Consider the following 25,854-nt stretch of genomic DNA (forward strand, 5'->3'; position numbering starts at 1 on the left):
CTGTGATTCACAGTAAGAAATACATTTTGCCCTGAGACCCATTCCACATATGTATAGTTACACATACACATAACAGTAACACAAGTTTCACAAAACAATATGTATGATTAGCCCTACTTGCAATGTGCTCTAATATTTCTTATTCTAGTTTACCATAGTTTTCATAAGATGCTGGTCATGACCAACTAAATTAAATCTATGATCCGCATAATTGGTACTCATGGCATTTTGACAAAAACTCCTCTAAGATATCTTAGAAAGTTTAATTTCATCTTGGGGACACTAGCGAACTTTTCAAGGATTATGAAATGGATGGCTGACATACCAAGGCTTATATTTTATAAAGATCCCAGTTGTAACAGCAAGAGAGCAGAGGAAAGGAAGTAAAACCAAGAGATTCAAAGATCAGTTTGAAGGCTATTTAGTTATACAAGGGAAAGAGTCCGAGGGCCTGAAACAAAGGGTAGAGTTGGACATGGTGCAGTGTTAAGTTGATAGAATCAAGAGACTCAGGATCAAGAGACTAATTGATGATAAAGAAAAAGCTAGGATGACTTTCGTTGTCTGTGTTAGACAAAATATGGACTATAGGAAATGAGATGTGCATAGAGAAGGCCAGCTTTAGAAATGCTGAGGCACCCAGGGACATCCTAGCGCAAGTGGCCATGGGCAGTAGACCACAAGGTGAGGGCTCAGGAGAGAGGTCTATGCAACACAGGCATTTGACAACTCAAAGGCCAGCCAAGGACATGGGTGTGTGCTAGCTCCCTCAGGAAATTTAGAGGGCAAATTTAGGGGAAAACCACAGGAAGTACATTTTTAAAAAATAAATTTATTGGAGTGACAACGGTTAGTAAAAAAACATAGGCTTCAAGTGTACAATTCTATAATACATCATCTATATATCACATTGTATGCTCACCACCCAGTCAATTCTCCTTCCATCACCATATTTTGACCCCCTTTACCCTCTTCTACTACCCTCCCTCCCCCTTAGCCTCTAGTAACCACTAACTATTGCCTATGTCTATGAGCTTTTGTTTATTTATTTGTCTTGTTCCTTTGTTGCCTTCACTTTTATATCCCATATATGAGTGAAGTCATATGGTTCTTGACTTTTCACTTTGCATAATAATCTCAAGATCCATCCATGTTGCCGCAAATGATAGTATTTTATCTTTTCTTATGGCAGAGTAGTAGTCCATTGTGTATATATACCACAACTTCTTTATCCATTCATCTATTGAAGGACACTTTGATTGTTGCCATGTCTTGGCCACCATAAATAATGCTCAATGAACATAGGAGCACATATAGCATTACAGATAAATGTTTTCATGTTTTTTGAGTAGATACCCAGGAGAGTGGTTGCTGGGTCATATGGTAATTCTATTTTTATTTTTTGAGGAACATCCATACTGTTTTCCATAGTGGCTGCACCAGTCTGCATTCCCACCAACAGTGTATGAGGGTTCCTTTTTCTCCATAGTCTCTCCAACACTTGTTACTATTTGTCTTGTTGATGATAGCCATTCTAACTGGTATGATGTGATATCTCATTGTGATTTTTATTTGCATTTCCCTAATAACTAGTGAAGTTGAGCACTTTTTCATATATCTGTTGGCTGTTTGTATTTCTTCTTGGGAGAAAGAGGACCTGTTCAGGTCCTCTGCCTATTTTTTTTTTTTTTTTAATTTATTGGGGTGACAATTGTTAGTAAAATTACATAGATTTCAGGTGTACAATTCTGTATTACATCATCTATAAATCCCATTGTGTGTTCATCACCCAGAGTCAGTTCTCCTTCCATCACCATGTATTCGATCCCCCTTACCCTCATCTTGGATATTAGCTCCTTATTGGAAGTGTTGTTTGCAAATATCTTCTCCCATTCGGTTGTTTGTCTCTTTGTTTTGTTGATGGTTTCTTTCGCTGTGCAGAAGCTTTTTAGTTTGATACAGTCTCATTCATTTATTTCAGCTTTTACTTCCCCTGCTTTTAAGGTCAAATTCATAAAATCCTCTTTGAACAAAAGTCCCTGAGTTTAGTACCTATGCTTTAATCCATTTGGAGTTAATTTGGTATATGGTAACAGATAGAAGTGTAGTTTAATTCTTTTGCACGTGGTTTTAAATTTTCTCAACACCATTTATTGAAGAGGCTTTCTTTTCTCCATTTTATTGTTTTGGCTCCTTTGTCAGAAATTATCCGTCCATATTCATTTGGGTTTATTTCTGGGTTTTTAATTCTATTCCATTGGCCTGTGTATCTGTTTCTCTGCCAATACCATGCTGTTTTGATTATTGTTGCCCTGTAGTACAAGCTGAAGTCAGGCACTGTGATACCGCCAGCCTTATTCTTTTTTCTTAGGAGTGCTTTGGCTATTCGGGGTCTTTTGTAATACGAATCTCATAAATTTTTGTTCTATTTCTTTTAAAAAAATGTCATTGAGATTTTGATGTGGATTGCACTAAATCTGTATATTGCTTTGGGTAATATGGCCATTTTAACTTAGTTGATTCTTCCAATCCATGAACACCAAATTTTTTTTGTTTCTTTATGTCTTCAATGCTTTTTAAAAATGTGTTATAGTTTTCAGTATATAGGTCTTTCTCATCCTTTGTTAAGTTTATTCCTAGGTATTTTATTCTTTTTGTTACAATTGAAAAAAGAATTGTTTTTTTCATTTGTCTTTCTGAAATTTCATTGTTATTATACAGGAATGCAATGGTTTTTGTGTGTTGAATTTGTAACTGGCAACTTTACTATATTTGTTTATTGTTTCTAATAGCTTTTTGGTGGAGTCTTCAGGGTTTTTTATATAAAGAATCATGTCATCTGCAAAAAGTGACAATTTAACTTCTTCACTCCCAATCAGATGCTTTTTATTTATTTCTCTTGCCTGATTGCTCTGGCTAGGACTTCCAGTACTATGTTGAATAACAGTGGTGACAGGAGGTATCTCTGTCTTGCTCCTGAACATAGAGGGAAAGGCTTCAGTTTTTCACCATTAATTATATTAGCTGAGGGTATGTCATGTATGTCCTTTATAATATTAAGGTATTTTTCTTCTATACCCATTTTTAAGTGTTTTAATCATAAATGGATGTTGTATCTTGTGAAATTATTTTTCTGCATTTATTGATATAATCATATGATTTTTATATTTTACTTTGTTTATGTGGTGAATCACATTGATCGATGTGCATATGTTGAACCATCCTTGTGCCCCTAGAATGAACCCCAGTTGATTGTGATATATAATCTTTTTAATGCATTGTTGAATTTGATATGCTAGAATTTTGTTTAGGATTTTTTACATCTGTATTCATCAGAGATATTGGTCCGTAATTTGTGTGTGTTTGTTTGTGTGTGTGTGTGTGTGTGTTATACTTACGAGGTTTTGGTAGTGCATTTTAAGAAAAGTCTCTGGTAGTCTGCTCATTCTATTCCTTCCACCTAGAACATCTGTTCTCAAAGTCTGGTCTGGGGACCCTGGGTGTCCTTTGAAGGTGGCTTAAGAACCTTTCAGATGGTTTAAAACACCAAAGCTATTTAATTATAATATTACGGTGTTGTCTGCCTCTCTCACTCTCATTCATTCATCCATATACAATGGAGTTTTCCAAAGGCTTCATCACATGTGACATCACAATAGATTGAATACAGAAGCAGATGTGAAAATATAGTTGTCTGCTTTAATGCCAGACAGTAAAGAGACTTGCCACAGTGTAAATCAGTGCAACCCTTCTCACTATATTTTTGGTTTTGGAAAACAAATTTGTTTTTCATAAAACATATTCTTTATGACAACATGCAATGTCTTTGCTATTGTTTTTAACTGAATTAACAAAGAAAAAAATTTTAAACCAAAATGTTTTACTCTAATTTCTAATGTTTTGCTTATCGGTAGATGGAACACACATAAATAAAAGCTCTTTGAGGTCCTCCATTATTTTCAAGATTGTAAAGAGAGCTTGGTAAAAAAAAAAAAAAAAAAAAATTGAAAATCACAGGACTAGAAGATCCTCCTCTCCCCAGCATCCACTCTCAGTCACAACCACATCGGCTTGCATCCTATTCTTCCTTCCAGGTCAGATTCAGGTGCCCTTATCTGTGAAGTCCTTGCTACACCCATAAAGCATAATAATTGCTGCCTTCTGTGCTCACCAAACCTTAGCTGTATACTTCTACTGCAGTACTTCTGCTATTTTTTAATATTCGTCATTTATCAGCACACTTTGAAACATATTTTGTCTTGTTCTTTTGTTTGTCTTGTTCTTTTGTTGCTTTTGGTTTATATACCACATATCAGTGAAATCACATGGTTCTCTGCTTTTTCTGTCTGACTTATTTCGCTCAGCATTACATTCTCAACAGAAACTCATAGACACAGACAATGGTTTGGTGGTTGCCAGAGGGTAAGGGGGGTGGGGGGTGGGGGGTGGGAGATGAGGGTAAGGGGGATCGAATATATGGTGATGGAAGGAGAACTGACTCTGGGTGATGAACACACAATGGGATTTATAGATGATGTAATACAGAATTCTACACCTGAAATCTATGTAATTTTACTAACAATTGTCACCTCAATAAATTTAATAAAAATAAAAAAAGAAGAAACATATTTTGAACAATCTACTCCATGATAGCTATTGCAAATAGGTAAAGATGGCATAAGAAAGTGGGGCTAAAAGTTACCTCGCAGTTGTCAGAGTTCCCTGACACAATCGAAAGGCTTGTTACTATTCTAGCACTTTTTGCTTATGAAGTTTAAAAGTCATTAATGTAGTGGTTACCAGAGGGAAAGGGGGGTGGGGGGTGGTAGATGAGGGTAAGGGGGATCAAATATATGGTGATGGAAGGAGAACTGACTCTGGGTGGTGAACACACAATGGGATTTATAGATGATGTAATACAGAATTGTACACCTGAAATCTATGTAATTTTACTAACAATTGTCACCCCAATAAATTTAAAAAATAAAAAATAAAAAAAAGCCATTAATGATGATCATGTGCATCATTGACAAAGGAAGGATGGACGGAAGGGAGGGAGGGAGGAAGGCAGGAAGTGGGGGGTGGGAACGTTGGTTACAGATTAAGAATAATAATACAATTAAACCTGTGGTGTCAGGAGTCAAGGTTAGGTTTAATTAATGACACTCATAGACAAATGGACTCCTAGAAGTTCAATTTTAGCACACTTTCCTTCCTGAAACTTGTCATACTGGAGTTTGTTTTCTTTCCATTCCAGCTATTAATGAGCAGTGAAGATAGAGCACGAAAAACAAGAAGCTTAAATAAGTCCCTAACATGTGTGATATCAAGAACTTGTGGTATCCTAAAACTCTAAAGAAGGAGTCATCCCCAAGTCTTCCTCTCTGAGATGTCCAGTTTCTGCTACACTATTAACTACTAAGGAAAAGAATTGTGTTTTTCTCTTTGCTAAGCTCTGACATTGTTTGACCTTGTGATTGTTGGAGCCATGGACCTTCTCCTGTACGAAATACATACCAAGGTAAAGTATCACAGAGAAGTGACTAACTTGGTGTGCAGGTGGAAATGCTGGAAACTATGCTGAACTGGAACCTTTTTCTCATACTCCAGTCCATGAATAGTAATTTTCCATGATGTGTTTTCTTAAGACCAGGGTGTAGAGCCTCCTCTTCCTTATGTGCCTGGAGAGCAAGATGAGAAGGCGATAGGAGTACAAAACAATGTAATAGTTAGACATTTATCATTTATATCCCTTACACAGTGATAACCCCACATACCCCCCTCTACTACCCCTCTGACATCGCATACAGCCGTTATATTTCCACGGTAAACAACAAAAGAAAAAGACAAACAAATGAAGAAACAAAAACTCATAGACAAATATATGGTGATAGAAAGAAAACTGACTCTGGCTGGTGAACACACAATGTGATATATAGATGATATATTACAGAATTATACATCTGAAACCTATGTAACTTTACTACTAATTGTCACCCCAATAAACTTTAAAAAAATAGAAGGCGATAGGAAACTACCTATTGTCTGTGATGTGGTTCTCCCCAAAAGCAAAGCAGTGGTCCTCATGGTATTAGCAGTCAGCCCAGATGCTGGCTCCAAAGGCCCTCCACAGGGTGCACAACCCACACTGTTACTTCACTTCTTCACTTGGCACATGGCATCAGTGCTAGGCAGCTCTCTAATATGACTCAATATTTAATATGACTCATTGTTTAACACAACTCAGTGTTTCAGTACAGAAGTGGAATTGCTGGGTCATAAGATAGTTCTATTTTTAGTATTCTGAGGAAACTCCGTACTGTTTTCCATAGTAGCTACACCAATTTGCAATCCCAACCGTACATGAGGGGTCGCTTTTCTCCACATCCTTATCAACACTTGTTTATTGATTTGTTGATGATGGCCATTCTGACATTGTGAACTGATATCCCATTGTGGTTTTAATTTGCATTTATATGATGATTAATGATGCTGATTATCTTTCTATATGTCTATTGGCCATCTGTATGTCCTCTTTGGAGAAATGTCTGTTCAGGTCCTCTGCCCATGTTTTAATTGGATTGCTTATTTTTTGGGCATTAAATTGTATGAGTTCTTTATACTTTTGGATATTAATCCCTTATTAGATGTATTGTCTCAACTTCTGGAACCTGGAAGTATTATGCGATACCCAAATATGTAGGTTTCTAACCATGAGATTATTATTTCCCCCATAATTGAAAGATTATTCATTCCAACCTAACTTCTACACAATTAAAATTTGTATAGATTTTGCCTAACATAATCTTATTGTTCTGAGACTATGATTAATTGTGAGAAAAGTCCCTACCGCAATTCAATTTATTTTCAAAGACCCATCTAGGAATTCACTATTCAGCCTCAACATTTACAAAATTAGTACGCGGTATCAGTCAGCTCCAGTCAGTCAAAGTCGATTACTTTTCCAAGAACAAAATGGCTTTATGGTTTGCTCTGAACTGCAAATTGAGAGATTAAATGATACAAGCTTATTTAAAGCATGTCATGTACTATTATTCTCAGTCATATTTTAAAGCCGTAAAAGGCCCTCAGTAAATCATCAATGAACCAGGAAGGAAATAATACACACAGCTGCCAACGAAATTTCAAATTCTTTGTCCACAAAAAAAAAAAAAAAAAAAAAAAAAAAAAGTGCAAGGTTCAACTTCAGACGAGTGAGGCCAGTTTCTGAGCAGTAGTAATACAGGGTTAATCCTGGCTCACACATACTCAGGGAAAGATCTGTTAATAAGTTACACTTTAATGAATCTCCTCATAAATACCATATCTCCTAAAACTTCCAGAGAATTCCCAACTCTTTTCATGAAATGATAAATTACGTAATTAATGATATTTAATGTTTATAATTTTATGATATTTCATGTAAATAAATTTACAAATCTGACAAATTTTTATCAAAATATGACCCTTGATTTGGGATCCTCAAAATACAGTCAATATTTATATAACAGGACCCTGGACCTCATGGGATGGGATCCCTGATCAGGCAAAGATGCTCTACGTCTCACCCAGCTCTGTCGTGTTAAAATTCCCTACAAATCTTTTAGGGTCCCTTCATAGATAATAAACTCAAGGTAAAGAATATTAACTTGCCATTCCTTTTCTAAAATGTTGTTTCTGTGAGATAATTTAAGAGCTATAGCTTATCTCTAATTATCTCATCCTTTCTTTTCACTGGAGCTCATTGGAAAAAGATGGTGAATCGGGGATAGGCGAACTACAACCCACAAACCAAATCTAAGCCACCCATCTGTTTTTGTATGGCTTGTGAGATAAGGATTGTTTTCACATATTTTTGTAAATGGTTGAAAAAAAATCTAAACGAGAATTTCACGACACATGAAACTTACAAACTGTAAAGTTCAGTGTCCATAAATAAAATTAGATTGAAGCAGCCAGGCCCGGTCATTTACATATTGTTCGTAGCCACTTCAGGGTGCAGCAGCAGAAGTAGCTGCAACAGGGACCAGAGAGCCCACAAACTCTAAATATTTATTACCTGGTCCCTGACAGAAAAGGTGTGCCAACCCCTGTGCTAGAGGATTCTAAGATCTAATGATGCAGGTAGTAAACAAAGGAGTTCCTGCAGTCTATCTGTCCATGCCCCTAAATATTTGGAAGCTAGGCGGACTTATTTTTTAAAATGCTCTCAAAGAGAACCAAGATAAGCACTTTACACCCTGTCAGATACCACCTTCTTCCTCTTTTCCATGGCATTTACATTGTCCAACTTTTTAAAAATATGCTAATCATCATAGACAGTGATAACCCACAAGTCTTAAATGAAAGAACATAGCTTTTTATTATGTCTGTATTCTCAGTTCCTTCTGGAGTATCTTTCTCAGTTTAGGGTTTGACACCTTAAAAGGGATGGAGACATATGGAGAAGATCCAAAGAGACCGATTATAAGGATGGCTGGATAGTTGATTTATGAAACCAACAATCCCTAAATAAAGGTTAGGAAAGATATTACAAAAGCCTGAGCAGGATGTGGTGTTTATCAAGTCTATGAAAAGTTTCTTCTGCAAGTGTATGGTATTTCTCTAAAAAATGTAAGGACCAGATCAAAAGGAAATTGATGAAATAGAGTAAATAAACTTGGCGATAAGGGACAGAATTTTCTGAGAGTGACTAAGTGTTGCAATATATCCTGGAGTTTCCCTATTGGATTCTTTCAAAATGAGGAGTGTTTCTTATCTCGAGGGCTTACCCAAAGGCAAAGATAGAATTAATGTCCCTTTCCTGCACATTTCAGCTGTGACTCTATGATAAGGAATGTGGTTGATTATTTCCTTTCAGTTGGCCCTAGACAAAACTCTGACAGGAGAACTGACTAGGCATTAAGGAGCTCATGAGGGTGCTTGTAGAAAAAATTTTAAAAATGAGGGTGTTCTCTTTCCCATGTAACATCTTTATTGGGTATACTTAATCCTGGCTGGGAACATTATCCTCCTCTTCTAGAAGTTCCTCTTCTAAAACTGGTGCCTAAGATGACTCAGAAAACAAGAAGAAACTGTAATGGAGGAGGTAATTTTTTCTGATTTCCAAAGGGATTGGCTCCTCTCAAGTCTGTGCATGAGCCTATTGGTTGGTCTACCGTGTTTCCCCGAAAATAAGACCTAGCTGGACCACCAGCTTTAATGCGTCTTTTAGAGCAAAAATTAATATAAGACCTGGTATGATATGATATGATATGATATGATATGATATGATATGATATGATATGATGATATGATATGATATTATAAGATCTGGTCTTATAGTAAAATAAGACCGGGTCTTATATTAATTTTTGCTCCAAAAGACGCATTAGAGCTGATTGTCCAGCTAGGTCTTATTTTCGGGGAAACACGGTAGGAGCCAAGTGCAAGCATGTGTACCTTGAGGTCATGGTCAAGTTCGGCAGAATGGACCAAAAAACTAGATGCCACTTTTTGTATCTTCTTTTGTTGTAAAACTAGATTATTTCATCCAGGATAGGGGAGGAAAAATGGGAGGGAGATATCCTGTTTCCCTGAAATTAAGACCTAGCCGGGCCATCAGCTCTAATGCGTCTTTTGGAGCAAAAATTAATATAAGTCCCAGTCTTATTTTACTATAATATGAGACCTGGTCTTACATTGTATTATGTTAGATAATAATATAATGTAAGACCGGGTCTTATATTAATCTTTGCTCCAAAAGACGCATTAGCGCTGATTGTCCGGTTAGGTATTATTTTCGGGGAAACAAGGTAGATGAAGCAAGATTGACCATGAGTTGATGACTGTTGAAGTTGGGCGATCAGTTAATCAGGTTTATTATATTATTCTCTCTATTATGTTTGAAATGTTTCATAATAAAAACTTAAAATATTGCAGTCCCTGTGTTTGATAAAGTTAGTAGATTTCCTAGTTCCAAAAATGAATCTTGTTTTAGGTCAGTTTTTCACCCCAGTGCTTATACCTTTACATATCTTGACCAAAAATAGATATACATACTCCAGTTTCACTTGCTCTTAAAAATAGAAAAATGTAGGATTTCTCTTTAGGAATGCTAAGATACCCCAGATGGTTTGGCTCAACTTACTAAATCCATCTTATAAACAGAAAATCACATCTGCCAACCCAATGTTAATCTTAAGTCCCAGATCCAAGAGAAGTTTCAGGAGCCCATGACAATTGCAAGATCATGCAATCCCCATTTCTCCTTTACTAAGGTAAAATACAGGTAAGGCAGAATCAGGTGCTAAGGTAAAAATACAAGAAAGGCAGAATTCAGAACACCTTCAACTGTATCCTCTACAACAAGAAAAAATGAACATAGCTCCAACATTTTCACGGGTTAGTCATTGGTCAACACTGATGGCTGTGATTTTTGACCTGTGTTTCTCTTCGCCTCTCCTCTGGGACTCTATGAATCAACAGGCCTACATCCATCAGATCCCAGGTAAGAAATATACATCATTTATGTCTACAATTTACTGGAAAATTACAATTTTGAATTTATATATGCCATTTAGAGCGTATGTTGATTTTCTTACTCTAAAAATATGCCTTTCGTGTATTTGTCATTTTTCAGTGACCCAATGATAGTTGGCGATGTGCCTCCCTGGCTCCTGCTACTTTTTGAGCTGCCACCAGCTCTGGCCATACCACAAAGAGAGTGGTCAAGTCCTAAGCACCCTCTCTCAGGTGTGTGAAGTTGTTCAGGCCTCAGGTCAGTACAGAGCTGGATTTGTTTTCTAAGGTATATAACAAATGAACGCAAATTTAGTGACTTAAAACAACATGCATTTATTATCTAACAGTTCCCATGCAATAACAACTAGCTAGAGCTTAGCTAGTCCCTTTGCTCAGAGTCTTATAAGGCTGCAATTGAGGTATCAGCTGGGTCTGGGATCTCATCTGAAGTTCAGGGTCTTCTTCCAAGCACATGTGGTTATTGATCAGCTATAAAATTCATTCTGGCTTGCTTCTTCAAGGCCAGTAGGAGAGACAATCTCTGCTGCTTCATCTCTCTGCTTCTTTTAAGGGGTCTAAGTAGGTCAGTTCTCTCCAGAATAATCTCCCTCTTAATTAACTCAAAATCAATGGATTTGAGACCTTATTTACATCTGCAAAATCTTATCAGTTCTGCTATATAAGTAACCTAACCAAGAGAGTGACATCCATGATGTTCACAGGTCCCCCTACCCCACACTCAAGGGAAGGGGTTATACAGGGGTGTACATTGGGGATGGCAATCTTTGGGGCCTTCTCATGATTCTGCTTCACCATGGAGTTCAACACTTCCTAAAGGCTGTGAGCTCTGACCATGAATGCATAAAAGTAGCACCGTGATATACTGGGGCAGTTTCTGCCTGGACATAGGTCAGACCAGTAGTTTGCCATGGCTGCTGGAATTAGCTGGAATTTTTAAAAATCCCGATTCTGAACCCCACACCCAGACATTCTGGTGTGGTTTGTGTAGCCTGGGCATCAGGACTTTTTTAAGCTCCCAGGTGATTATGCTGTGCAGTCCAGAATGAGACCCACTGGTCTAGACATAGGAGAAACTGGTCATGCTAATGGAAGCCACCACTCCAGCAAGAGCAGTAGTATCCAGTACAATCACAGGAACTAGTCATTACAGTTTGGCAGATGCCTAACATGGTAGATTTTACCAAACTTCTTCTCAGAGGAAGTCAATTCATCCCAGTGATTGTAAAATCACTGAAAAAGGAATCGAGCGGCACAGGTAATCCTCACCATTTTTTTTAATGAGTATGTAAATCTGAGACTCTTGCTCAGGGTCACACAGCTGCTAAGTAAATTAGCAAGGCTGGGATTCACTTCTCAGTACCTACCCACTGTATGACTTTGGGTAAATTGCAGAGTCTCTCTGCTCCTCATTTTTCACATCTGTTTAATGGAGCAATTTCAGTGCCTATTTCATAGGATGGTTGGGAAAGTTAAAATGAGTTGCTCTGTGGAAAGAAATGGTTTGAGCTTGGAGTTGAGGGGTACTTTAACAAGTCCCAGATTCAGTTAGAGTAGGTGTTTATTATAATGAAATAAGACCCTTGTACAGTACAGAACTAGTTGGCCATCTTCAGAGTTTGAATTTATGTAAGAAATTGGACTAGATTTAACTTGGAAACAGATTGAAAGCTAAGATGGTACACTGCTATTTGATATTCTTTATTGGGATTGGCTAGGCAAAGATGGAAGTTGTATTTGTCTTGGCACTCCAGCCTGCCATATATGTTTCCTTCTATCACCTTTGAGGTGTCTCTTTATCAACACCCTCTCTGATGCTTTCCGACACCTAGCACCACATTGCTTCTTCTTGTGCCCTCTCTTCTCAAGAATTCATGGCCTAAATCATCTCACCATTAGCCTTCACCCTCTCTCTCTCTGCATTCTCTCTTTGAGTGATCACTGAATTTAAATATCATTTATAAATATAATTGGTATAAATAATGTCCCCACGTTGCAGTGTCTAGATCCTCCCCATTTTCAAACTCTAGTTCTGAATGTTCAACTATTTGCAGAATGTTGTCCTATAGTCCACAACCATCTCAACTCCACGTCAAAAGCTGTGGGCACCCTTCTCAGTGAATGTGCCATCAGCTTTCTCGAAGGCAAAGGGCAAACCGCAAACCAAACACCTGGAGTCACACTGGGATTGCCCCTCCCTCAGCTAGTATACCAACTCAGTGGATTTATTTTTGTATCTGCCCAGCCTCCTCCAACCTGTGGCCAATGATCTAGGTGTTTGACAAATTTTCAAACCACTCTGTCTAATTTTGCAGTGTCTCCACTTGCCCGCCACAGAGCTGCTACTTTCCTGTTCAAAATATAAGTGTGGTTATGTTATTTCCCTTTTGATTAGACCTCATTGGCTCTCTAAAGGCCACAGAGTCAAGTCCAAGTGCCCCTCCGTCTCAGAGCTTTCCATGACCCAGTCCCCGTGGTAGAGTTGGCCAGCGCTCCCCCATTCCCCATCACCCCTGAACACAGCATTATGACAATCCTGACCTCCACTCCATGCCCAAATTCCATGTCCTCTACTGGACTAGGAGCTACTTAAGAACAAGATCTGTACGTAGTACATGCCTGTGTATAAAATGGCCCAAAGAATATTTGCAGAATTTATTGGCACTACAAGATAAAACTTCCCTGTGGAGTATCTGTGTTTCAAGCCTTAAGTTTCTGAAGTAATGAAGTATATTAACGACTCAGCTCGAAGCTGGGTTAATTTCCTCCTCTGTTCTTCAATAAGATATCTATATGTGTTTTCTAGACCACATTTGTCTCAATCATTAATAAAATTCATCCAAGTCAGTATTGCTGTGACTGTGTAACATATGGTCAAACCATGGACGTTCTGGCTCCTTCTCTTCCTCTCAGTGCAGACGTAGAGTCCTGACTGAAGTGACATATAGGTGATGGCTATCAGAGCAGGGTGGGTGACACTCAGCTATGTGGCACCAGAGAAGAGAAAGCCAAGGCCAGGAAGCTGCCTTATTCTGTGCTGATAAAAGAAGGATTTTTCAGTAAAAAGACGGATCTGAGCCACCCTGGACTGGTGTGGAGAGGAGATGCTGGCAGAACATTCTTTATCCGGGGATAAGATGCAGGACATCTGTTTTACTGTGGTTGCACTTACCCTCCATTAAAACGAGTAAACATTTTGTTTGGAGCATTTAAAAAAAAATTCCTTAAGCCAAATCTAACTTTGTTTTTGAAGGGCAGGCGTGGTGAGGGAAGGGGCAAGCGTGATGATGATGGGGGAAGCAGAGGAAATCTGGGCCTCACTCTCCTCGGCTGCCTGGTACAGCGAGATTTCAGTGAGATTTCACAGAGGCAGGTGACTGAGTTTCTGCCATCTGGCTGACTCTTTTTTATCATGAATGCTTTTGGATACAGAGCAGGCTCCCCAAAATAAGTGCCCTACATATCTCGGGGCTGGTAACTCTGTGACAGCTGTAGCGCATTTGTGTAGACACTGAGGAGGTTAAACCAGATGGCAGCATCTTCTCCACGGCCTGCCAAAATGAGTGCCTCCACTTCCGGCATTCCTCGGGTTTCTCACCAACTTCCTGAGCTCCTCATTACGAGGGGTGAGGCGTGTGCAGGAACATAAACACTGCTTCTGTTGATTTGTCTTTTGTGGTCACATTCGCAAATGGAAATGTTTACAGTGGGTTGTATTATCTTGCAACCACCTGCCAAGGGAAGTTTCTGGCAGCCAGGCTTTGGAGAAGACAAGGTAGGGTTTGACTTGTTAGTTTGTTTGTCTTGTGGGATCCCTTCCCCACCTCTCCTACTAATCTCCAGGACTGGTTAACAGTGTCAAAAAGAAAAATCACTTTGGGTAGAAAGAAATCTGATAAAATACCTGTGGGGAAAGGTTAGGAGGGAAAATTAGGCAAAAACCAACGGAGGTTTCCAGCCGCTCACCCAGGGGCTGCACACGGGCTGTAGACATGCAGAATTGCTTTAAGAAGGAATTAGAACACAGAAACCTGAAATTACCTTCCCCTTGCTTTGTCTCTTTCTGGATCTGCTTTGCTGGACAGCCTCATGAAGAACGGTTTGTCTTTGTTCTGACTTGTATTGTCTTCCATTAGAAGGCTCCCACACCAGGACATTTGAACTTCCTATAAATGTTGATGTGCACGTATCTTCAGTGACAAATAAGCCAGTAATTTATTTTTAGAGATCTGATGTTGACACTCCAAGAAGTAACTCTTTTTCTTTTAAAGGGAAAATAAATTACAAACGTGCCTTAGTCATCTCTCTCAACTGTACAAATTTGTGATTTATTACCTGTTTTCTCCCATCCTATTATATTTCCCCAAGGCCTGCTTGGAGCTTGATCAGCCCACATGTCCCCAGGTGTTTCTCGAGTGGGGGCTTAAGGGACACAGGGAGCTGGGGAGGAGTCAAAGCAACAGAAGCTACTGCATTTGACCCAGGTGTCAGCAGTGAACTTGGATCTCCAAAAATGGCCCTCCCACCTCCTGACTCGATTTCCTTCATTGCCTCTGCCCAGTTACAAACCCTGCATTGTCCTGGTACTAAAGAGAACTTACAGTTTAGGGGGTATGGGTAGGGCTCTATGGTGGAGGAGGTAACTTGAGACATGGCTGCTTCTAGCAATCTTTGGCAGAACTCGTAATTTACTAAAAAATGAATTTGTATGAGCTCATTCAGGTTTATGGTACTTTTAGAACCCAGACTAGTGTCTGGCTCAGAGTCACCTGGTAAACAAGCGCCTCTAGTATTAGCACCGCCACATGGATATTCATCCATCGCTGGCTGTGCAGTAGGCATTATAATTGCTGTGGAAATTGCAACTGCACACAGTCCTTCATCTATACATTTTTCTTCATTCATTCAATAAATATTTATTGAGCACCTTTTTTAGTACTAGCCACTATTAGTCTCAGGGGTTTCAGTGATGGATAAGACCTCATCCTCAAGTTACTCACAGTTTTGTGGGACAGACAGTTGTAAATAAATAAGTGTGAAATAGATAGATAGATAGATAGATAGATAGATAGATAGATAGATAGATAGATAGATAGATAGATAGGGAGAAAATTTTATTTTAAGGAATCGGCTCATGTGATTGTAGAGGCTAGCAAGTCCAAAATATGTAGGCTGGGCCCCCGGGCTGAGACCAGGGAGGAGTTGTAGTTTTAGTCCAAATGCTGCCTGTTGGCAGAATTCCTTCTTGTTCAGGGTGGTCAGTCTTTTTCTCAAAGCCTTCAACTGATTGGACAAGGCCCACCCACATTATGGAGAATAATCTGCTTTATTCAAAGTCTGCTGATTTAAATGTTTATCCAAAAACAAACAAACAAACAAAAAAGCTTTCCCAGAAACATCTAGAATAGTATGTGACCAAATAATCTGGTTACTGTGCCTCAGTCAAATTGAAACATAAAATTAACCATCACAAATAGAGATAAGAGTTTCAAAGTCAAAGGAAGGAAAGCTAGACTGAAAATCTTTTCACAGCTCCTTCTGGTCTTCGTGATAACCTCCAAGTCCCTTCTAGGCCAATCACAGAAGCTCCTTGGCAGTCTCTCTCAAGCCACATGACTCCATTCCTCCATGTGGGTGGGACTTGTGCACCAGCCAGAGCCAATAACTTATAGCTCACCAGGGCCTATGCCTTTAACCAGCCCCTACCACCTGAATTCCACCCACCATCCTATGACTCCAGAGCCCTCCTCATGGGACACCTCCTCTGCTCTGTGGCCAAATCAGGAATGAATCTGTACAGGTCTACCCCACAGCACATGTGCTAAGGACAGCCTAATAGCTAATAGCTCATAAAATATAAGTGAAACTTATGTGCTAAATTAATATAATAATTAAGCAAGTAGTTTATGGGACATAGGCAAAAATCATAAGATGTATGAAATAAGTCAATAGTCTCTAAGACATACCAAAGATACATAGAATTAATAGAAAGTATGATGGACTTACAAAAATGTTACTTAGCGACCAAAAGAATTGCAAAAATCAAGTCATGATCATGCCACCTGTGGCCTAAAGGCTCTGTCACCCGTAAACCAGGCACACATCAGGAGCTCCAGTGTGATACAATCCTGGCCCCATATACTCATATCCTCTATCCAAGAACCACAAACACAGTTCAACACAGTAATGGGTGAGCTATCACTGGGGCAGGCAAAGGGACTGAGTCGCTTCAATATGAGTTCTGACAATTACGTTCGCGAACTTGCCACCGTGTGCTTACCTTGGCAGCCACTGTACAAACAGCTCGGCAAGGTTTCATAACCTTGGTATATAAGTATCTCACAGCTGTGTTTGTGTCGACATGTGGTGGTGTCTTGCTGAGTGCCGTTCATTATTGTTGTTGCATGGTTTTGTGTGCCGTCATGAGAATATCTGAGCTTGAATCAGAGCAATGAACAAACATTTAATTTCTTGTTAAACTTGGCAAGAGTGGGAGTGAAATCAGGGACATGTTAGTCCAAGTTTATGGGGATAATGCCATGAAGAAAACAGCTGTGTACACATGGATTAAATGTTTTTCTGAGGGGAGATAATGCGTCACTGATGAAGAGAGGTCAGGGTGGTCAGTAACGAGCACAATTGATGAAAACATTGCAAAAATTCATCGAATTATGAGTCAGAACCATCAGCTGACAGTGAGAAGCATAGCAGACCAAGTAAACATCGATAGAGAAACAGGAAAATCTTAACTGAAAATCTTGGCCTGAGGTGTGTGCAAAAATGGTCCCAAAGGAGCTCACCAATGAACAAAAGCAAAGGAGAGTCAAAGTTTGCCAAGACCTTCTGTAGAGGCAAGATGATGTTTGGGGCCATGTTATCACTGGTGATGGAACATGGGTGTACCAATACAACCCTGAAACAAAGTGTCAAAGCGCACAATGGAAGTCAGCCAATTCTCCATGACCAAAATAATTTCATCAGTCCAAATCAAGAGTCTAAACAATGTTGCTAACCTTTTATTATTATTATTATTATTATTATTATTATTATTATTATTTTGGGATAACAGTGTGTTTTTCCCATAACCCATCAGTTCCAAGTCAAATCATTGTCCTTCAACCTAGTTGTGGAGGGCGCAGCTCAGTGGCCCATGTGGGAATCGAACTGACAACCCCGCAGCTAAGCGCACTTGCTTCAATCAACTGAGCCAACCGACCACCCTTGCTAACCTTTTTTGATATCAGAAAGATTATTTATTATGAGTTTGTACCAACTGGACAAACAGTTAACCAAGTTTACTTTTGGAAGTGCTGAAAGGCTGAGTGAAAAAGTTAGACGAAAACTACCTGAACTTTTTGCCAACAATTCATGGCTCTTGCATCAGGACAATGTACCAGCTCATACTGCACTGTCTGTGAGGGATTTTTTAGCCAGTAAACAAACTGTATGTTCCAACTGTATTGGAACACCCTCCCTACTAATCTGACCTGGCCCCCAATGACTTCTTTCTTTACCACAAAATAAAGGAAATATTGAAAGGAAAGCATTTTGATGACATTCAGAACATCAATGATAATATAACGATAGCTCTAATGGCCATTCCAGAAAAAAAGTTCCAAAATTGCTTTAAAGGGTGGACTAGGCACTGGCATCCGTGCATAGCTTCCCGAGGGGAGTACTTCTAAAGCGACTGTAGTGATATTCAGCAATGAGACATGTAGCACTTTTTCTAGGATAAGTTCACAAACTTAATTGTCAGACCTCGTACAGTGTTACTGCAGACTCAAAGGTGTCTGCTTGCCTGTGAGTATCTAAGCCAAAACAAAACATGAGCAGAAGTTTGCAGCAAAGAAAGTAAAAGTTTATTTAAGAAGATGGCACCAAGCCCACAGGTAACACTAACGCTGTCAAAATCCTGGCTCCCTGATGGCCTCTAGCTGCTAGGTTATATGAGGGAAATATCATTAATCATGGTCACTATGGGAGCTGGGGTTGTCTGCTCACTGATTGGTGGGGGCTAAGGCAGGGGGCAATCCACCATGGCTTCAGGTCCATGACATCGTTCTGTCCGGCTTCCAAGGTATGAGGTCCGTTGGGCTGTTCTGCTTTCACGAGTCCAGAGCTGAAAGGTAACTGAGATCCAGGTGTTGTCTTTGTTTGACAAAAACCTTTTTCCAGTTTGAGGTTTTGTTATTGTATCTTCATCATGGTTGATAGACCTGAAGCTTTATTCTTAAGTGAATTTGGTGTTGACCAGAACCCAATGTCCTAAGGGCTTAATGATTAAAAGGAGCACACGTATAGTATAAGCACAGTTAGGAGTGTCTGGAGAAGAATGCAGGTGAGTCATAGTCCTATCACGATAAATAGAACTAGCTTGGATTAAAGCAGAATGCGCGCTAAAAAGTGAAGCTCATGTATGGTTACAACAGCAATAGAGTGTTCTGGTTCCTGCCACCTCCTGGCAGTGGGTCCCCTTACTACAACCTCAACTCTGGGCCTGACATCAGTGAGAAGGTCTAACGTGGCAGAGAGAGAATGGGACCTGGGAGCACAGCATAACTCACTGGACATGACCCTTCTGCTGCTGACACCCATCATTTGTGTGTTGACCTACCCCATCTCTCTCCTTTTGTCCTCACTGGGGGTTAGTCTGTGAGATGTTTGTTCCATAATCTCTGGGCAAGTTTCCCTCATAGGATGCTTGGGGGTGACCATTGCATTGAGTTAATTTCCCACATAACACGTATCCCTATACTTATATTTAGTATAATATCTTGCACAAACTGAGCACTGACTCAATAAATATCACTGTAATGAGTGGGTGAATGAGTAAGTGAGTCAGTTACAAGTGAGAAGAGTACATCTTTGCCGGAACTGGAAAAGACAGGAACATGGAAGAACATTTCTTTCTTACCTGGCTGCGTGGAGCATAGGATTTGAGGAAGGCATGACTTAAGTGTAAAAAAGCAAGCAGGAGTCGCTTTAAAGACCTTAAATTCCATACTGAGGCATTTCAGCTTTTGTTAAAATGGAGACCGTAAAGATTTTTAAGAAGGCCAGATTTTTAACTAAGATCAGGTCATCACTGTGACAGAAGAACAAAGATGGATTAAAAGAGGCAGAGACCAGTAGGAATGCAGTAAACTCTGAACTCATCCGGGGAGATTAAAAGATAATTAACAGGGTACAATAGAAAGGTGAAAGTGAAGATTATGAACATACACCATCAGAATTCAGGTAAGGAAAAATAAAAGAGCATTTATTGAAACCCTACTATGTGCCAGAAACCCACTCACATAGCCTAAATTTATCCTTATAATAACCCTTTTAGGTGTGACAGTTACCCACTTTTAATTCCTTTGAGTATATGCCCAGAAGTAGAATTGCTGGATCATATGGTATAGGACAGTAGAAACTATGTCCAGAGAACTACCCTCAGCCCCATACTAGAGTAGATCCAAGTTTCATGGAGCTTGAAGCTTTTTACAACCTTTAAGCACTCTGTAATATGAAATCACAAATACAAAAGTACATATCAAACTGAATATTTATTCAAAATGAAAAAAGAAATTGCAACTTTAAAAGCAAACACCACAAAGACCATAAAATGACATGTTTTCATGAATTAACTGCGGAGGAACATTATTAGTAATCTTTCCCTATATTTTTTATTCATCTCTTCATTGACCTTCCCTTTGGATAACCATGATTTTGTACTTTCTATTGAAACAACAGCAATATCATTTCACAGATTGCTCTTCGCATAATGGAACAAATTTGTTTTTACTCTTGATAGTATAGAAAAGTTTCTTTTATCTTTATAGCTTAGTAGTGGCAATGTCATGTAAATTTTTAGGGAAATTTTTGGGGAAAATTTTTATCAAGTTTTTTTTTAACATGTGCTGTCACTTTCAGGGCTTTTATTAGAGAATTTTAGGAATTCAATGATTAATCTTAGATTCTCTTTGACTTGGAAATGGTTGGCACTTCTGGCTCCACTCTTACATATGAGTACTTTCCATGCCAGGTACCAGGACAGGATCTTTTTGCCATGTGACCTCTAGTCCCCCACCTCCCTGTAACTACACCTTGTGACGAAAATAAGCCCAGGGCACATACTCCAAAGCCAATCCTATACTGAGCTAGCTGACAATAGGTGGAATGCAAAGAACTGACTGCAAAAGCACATAAACAAATTCCTCTAAAACTAAATTAAATATTTCACTCACTCAACTTCCTCTTATCTGCATCCCAAAATTGCCTGTCATCTCCTTCAATGGCATTTGACATGAGAAACAAAGCAGAAAGAGAATGGCCTTAATTAGCTGAGATGAAAAGATTATTTTTGCAAATTTTAGAAAATATATGACTTGGTGGGCACATTACTTGGGCCCCTCCTAGTAATGGAAGTGACCTGTGTAAGAAATGGGCCTAATCAAAGTCAAAGTCGACAAAAGAATCAAAGTTGAACCTAGAGTCACTGATTTACAAGTCCATTCTCTTTCTAAGACTCTGAATGAGCCTTGAAGCTACCTTTTTAAAAATTTATCATTTTACCCACTTTAAGTGTACAATTCAGTGGCATTAAGTACACTTACATTGTTGTACAACTATCACCACCAACCATATTCATAATTTTTCATCTTCCCAAACTGAAACTGTATTTATTAAATGCCTCCCCATTCCTTCCTCCCACAATGTCTGGTAAGCTCTATCCTACTTTCTGTCTCATGAATTTCACTACTCTAGGTATTTCATATAAGTGGAATCAGACACTATTTATCCCTTTCTTTCTGCCTTATTCCACTTAGCCTAATGTTTTCAAGGTTCATCCATGTTGTAGCATGTATCAAAATTCCATTTCTTTTTAAAACCAAATAACAACATTCTGTTTTATGTATATACCACATTTTCTTTATCCATTCATCCATTAATGCATACTTGGGTTGTTTCCATCTTTTGGTCATTGCAAATAATGCTACTATCAATACTGGTGTACAAGTATATGTTTGTGTTCTTGCTTTCAATTCCTTTGAGTATATGCCCAGAAGTAGAATTGCTGGATCATATGGTATTTTTATGTTGAATTTTTGAGACACAACCATACTGTTTTTCATAGTGGCTGCATCATTTTATATCACCACCAGCAATGCACAAGCACTTCAATTTCTTCACATCCTTGCCAACACTTGTTGTTTTGGGCTTTTTAGAAAATAGCATCCTAAAGGGGGTGAAGTGGTATCTCATTATGGCTTAGATTTTCATTTCCCTAATTATTAGTGACATTGAGCATATTTTCATGTGCTTATTGACCTCAGAGGTACATTTATCAGAATTATACAGTTAATTACACTGAAGTTCTCATAAAAATCTTGATTTTATTTGCATTCATTAGTTAGTTCACTCAACAAAATAAGCATAACTATATTTCAATGGGTCAGACAATAGAGGATTTTCCTGGGAGTTGGGGAGTGGGTTGCAATCAGCAGAAACAGAGTTCTAAAATTTACAGAGGCTTCCAAGGATGTCTGGGCTGCTGGCAGCACAATTGAGGGGTAGAAAGCATCACTGCACACATGTGTTTGCCTTTACTACAAGGTATTTTTAATGGTGGGGAGGCTTACCACCTCTAAGTTTTGACAATCATAGTTTAGAGGATGCTATAGACTAAATGTTTGTGTCCACCCCAAAAATCATATGTTGAAACCCCATATGTGATGGTATTTGGAGATGGGGACTTTGGAAGTTGATTAGGTCATGAGGTGGAGCCCTCATGGATGGGATTAGTGCCCTTGTGAGAAGAGGCCAGAGAGCTCGCTCACCCCTTCTGCAATGTGAGAACACAGTGAACCAGGCACTGAATCTGCCAGTGCCTTGATCTTGGACTTCCAGCCTCCAAAACTGTAATAAATCTCTCCTGTTTGTAAGTCACCCAGTCTGTGGTGTTTTTGTTATAGCAGCCCAAACAGACTAAGACAAAGGATCTCTTGTGATCTTTCCAGCTTAGTCTAGAATCTCTATCTCCACGATAATTTCTAAACCCTCAATAAATGCGTGTGTCTAGTCTTACAGCATGCTAGTGTCTCCTTTACCGTGGGCCAATACTTGACAACCTTTGCCATCAGGAAATGTTAGACCACAGGCCTTTTCACAAACATGGAGTGGATCCATGGGCAATAGTTCACGTTGATATCCTTTGATAGAAAACACACACTTATGGTCATGTTTTAGTAACAGTCATCTGTAGACCCTCTATGTTTCCAGCAGCTTCGCAGAAAGAATCAGACACCAGATGGAAATTGTGAATTGATTCAATCTGACCTCCTGTCTAACCATCCATTACACAAACAGGATCAGTGTTTGGACTAGTTTTGACTCTAATACTGTCACAAAGGAAGAGTATAATAGTCATCTGTGGATGGTGTGACAATAAGTATAAACTCCTAAGGTATTAATTGACCTATAAATCACACTATATATTTAAAAGTTGGTAACTATTTCTCAATAATTAACTTCAAATGACATAAGGAATAGTGCAATTTAACCTTGAATGTCTAGAACAACTAACACATCTAAGGAATGAGATACCAAGAACATCAGCCTATCACATGGCCACCGACATAAATTTCAGAGAACATAGCTATTACTAGGAAAAGGGGAATGGTTAACTTTGTCCCAGGTCAGGGACATATGTTTAACACAAAAGTTGTAAACTGAATGCTGAAGTTGGGTACAGGACATTTTCCCAGAATGCTCAAAAATCTCTACTAAGATTTACTAACTGAGTTGTGAAATGCTAGAGCCTGTTATGTATTGCAGGATCTTGCTTATGACGAGGCTGTTAAAACTGAGTTACCATAGTACTTATTCCAACCATCACTTTGCAAAGATTTATACGTGTCAGTTTATGACATTCAGTATCAATTCTATTCAAGGACTCAGGTGAAAAAAAATTTATTTATAATTTTTTAAGTTGCTTTAGCCAAGTGCTATAAATGAGGTACCTATAAAAAGTTAATTTTTAAATGAGTTCAGCAGGACTATCAGAAAGTTTTACTTAATATAACTTTAAATGCCTTCATTCCATGGGAGGTTTTAAATGCCTATTTTTAATGTTGGATCTAGTTACCAATTTGCTTAACAGTTGCACAAGTGTCAAATGATGTCATTTCCAAAAAAATGAACATAGTTATAATTTGAAATTATTATAAACTCAAGAAGTGTGGCTGCTGTTTTTGACAGTTTTGAAATTTATGTATGGATTCATAGCATGAAAGAAATCATTTTTAGCTGAATGCTTCACTTTAAGTGATTTTCCCATCTTTTTAAAATACTCATAATGAATTTCCACTCTCTTTGAAAAATAGCAAATTACTTTGTCATCCTGATTTTCATTTTTTGAGCACTAAGGTACAAGTGAACCACCACCTAGTACTTTGTGATAACTGAAAAAAAAATGTTAATGGTGTTCATATTTCCTGCAGTACAAATCCACTGAATCCTGTAAATACAAAACATGCAACCAAACAAAAAAGCTTGTATGTTTTCTCAAACATATATGAAAGAGTTCAAGTAATATGGGCTACAATGTCATCACCCTGGAAGACTATGAGCAAAATCTGAACTCAAATGGAAAATGGATGCCTTAAAACAATTTTGCCTTCATTTCCCCAATCAGTAAATCAATAACCTACATGCCACTCTAATATAGTTCAACTAAAGATAAATACTGCAATTCTCCTACTGTTGATTATTAGAAAGATAGTTCCGATCTCTGAGGTCAACCTGACAAAATAGAGGAAAACTGAAGTTGGAGAAAAAGGAAGGGTTCATATCAGGAGTGGGGAAGCAAGGCTTTGAGCCTATGGTTCATTCAACCACCTGCTTATCTCAGCAATCTGCTCATCATTAATATCACCTTTGGTGGAGGACCAGTGGAACCATACTTGTTTATGCAGAACTTTCTGAGCAAGATTCCTACAATTAAAATGGGGATAATGGAAAATATGGGAAGGATGGGAAAGCAAGCCAAAAGCATAAAACTATTTTTGCAATCCTTTAGAAATGCAGGTAAAACTTTCCTTTTGAATTAGCAGACACCATAGAATTCCTGCAGAGAGACTGGCCAAGGCTTCATCTCTCTGGTATATTCGAATATGCTATGTGTGGTGCATCAGAGCATTAACCAATAGCACGTCCACTGAATCCTTTTAGATTTAACTACTTGCTTCCATTGATCTTACTGTGTTTCTCTGAAAATAAGACCGGGTCTTATGTTAAGTTTTGCTTCAAAAGAAGCATTAAGGCTGATGTTCAGGGGATGTCATCCTGGAAAATCATGCCAGGGCTTATTTTCCAGTTAGGTCTTACTTCTGGGGAAGCACAGTAGATGGGGTAAACAATAGACCTATAGATTGATTTCCTTCCTTTTCTGGTTCCTTCTAGTGAGATTACCTTTAATCCCTGCCTTTTCTTAGAGGAATATTTAAAGTGAAGAGAGTCTTGGTTGATAATCAGACTTATTGTGGTGAACATTTCCCAATATATACATACATCAAATCATTATGGTGTACATATTGATGAAAAATGGGCCACACACTAAACCTGACAAGCTCAGGGGAGGCCAGCATGGTGGGCCCTACAAACTCAGAGACCAAAATTAACTACATTGGATGATCTGAACACAAAATTCCTAACTAAAAGTCGGTCATGGCCAGTAGTCATATCTTTAGCCTGTAGCTTCCTTGACAAAAGTCAATCTTTACCTTAAGTGAGCCTGTCTATTGAGACTGTCTATTGTCTTTTTGCATCTAAAATAACATATCTTTGGAATGTCAGAGTAATGCTTTTTCTGGACTCCTCAAGGTACAGCCCACCGCATCAGAACATGAGACTATAGAACCCCTCATTGTTATCTTGTCCCCCGAATACCATCTCTATGTGCTATAAATGTTAATTGTTAACTAGTCTGTGCTCACCAATGTAAAAGAAGTGTGTGTCTCTCCATTTTACTTTTTATCCAATCCCAGAGATTTCCCCGCTTTACTTTCTCCACCCCCTTAATCTCCACCAGCGTATTTCATGTAACACCTCCTTACATCTCCCACTTTGATTCTAATGTATAAAATAAGCTACAAAACTGACATTCTCTGAAGCATTTTTCTCAATCTGTTGAGATTTTGCTTCCCAGCAATTGTCATCAGTTTGGCACAAATAAACTCATTAAACTTCTCTTCAGATTTGAAAATTTCTTATGTCATCATATACCTGAAACTAAGATATTGTATGTCAATTATACCTTGATAAAATATAAATAAATAAATGAAGTTA

The sequence above is a fragment of the Rhinolophus sinicus genome, linkage group LG05 (assembly GCF_036562045.2).
Source record: "Rhinolophus sinicus isolate RSC01 linkage group LG05, ASM3656204v1, whole genome shotgun sequence".
Classification (NCBI taxonomy): domain Eukaryota; kingdom Metazoa; phylum Chordata; class Mammalia; order Chiroptera; family Rhinolophidae; genus Rhinolophus; species Rhinolophus sinicus.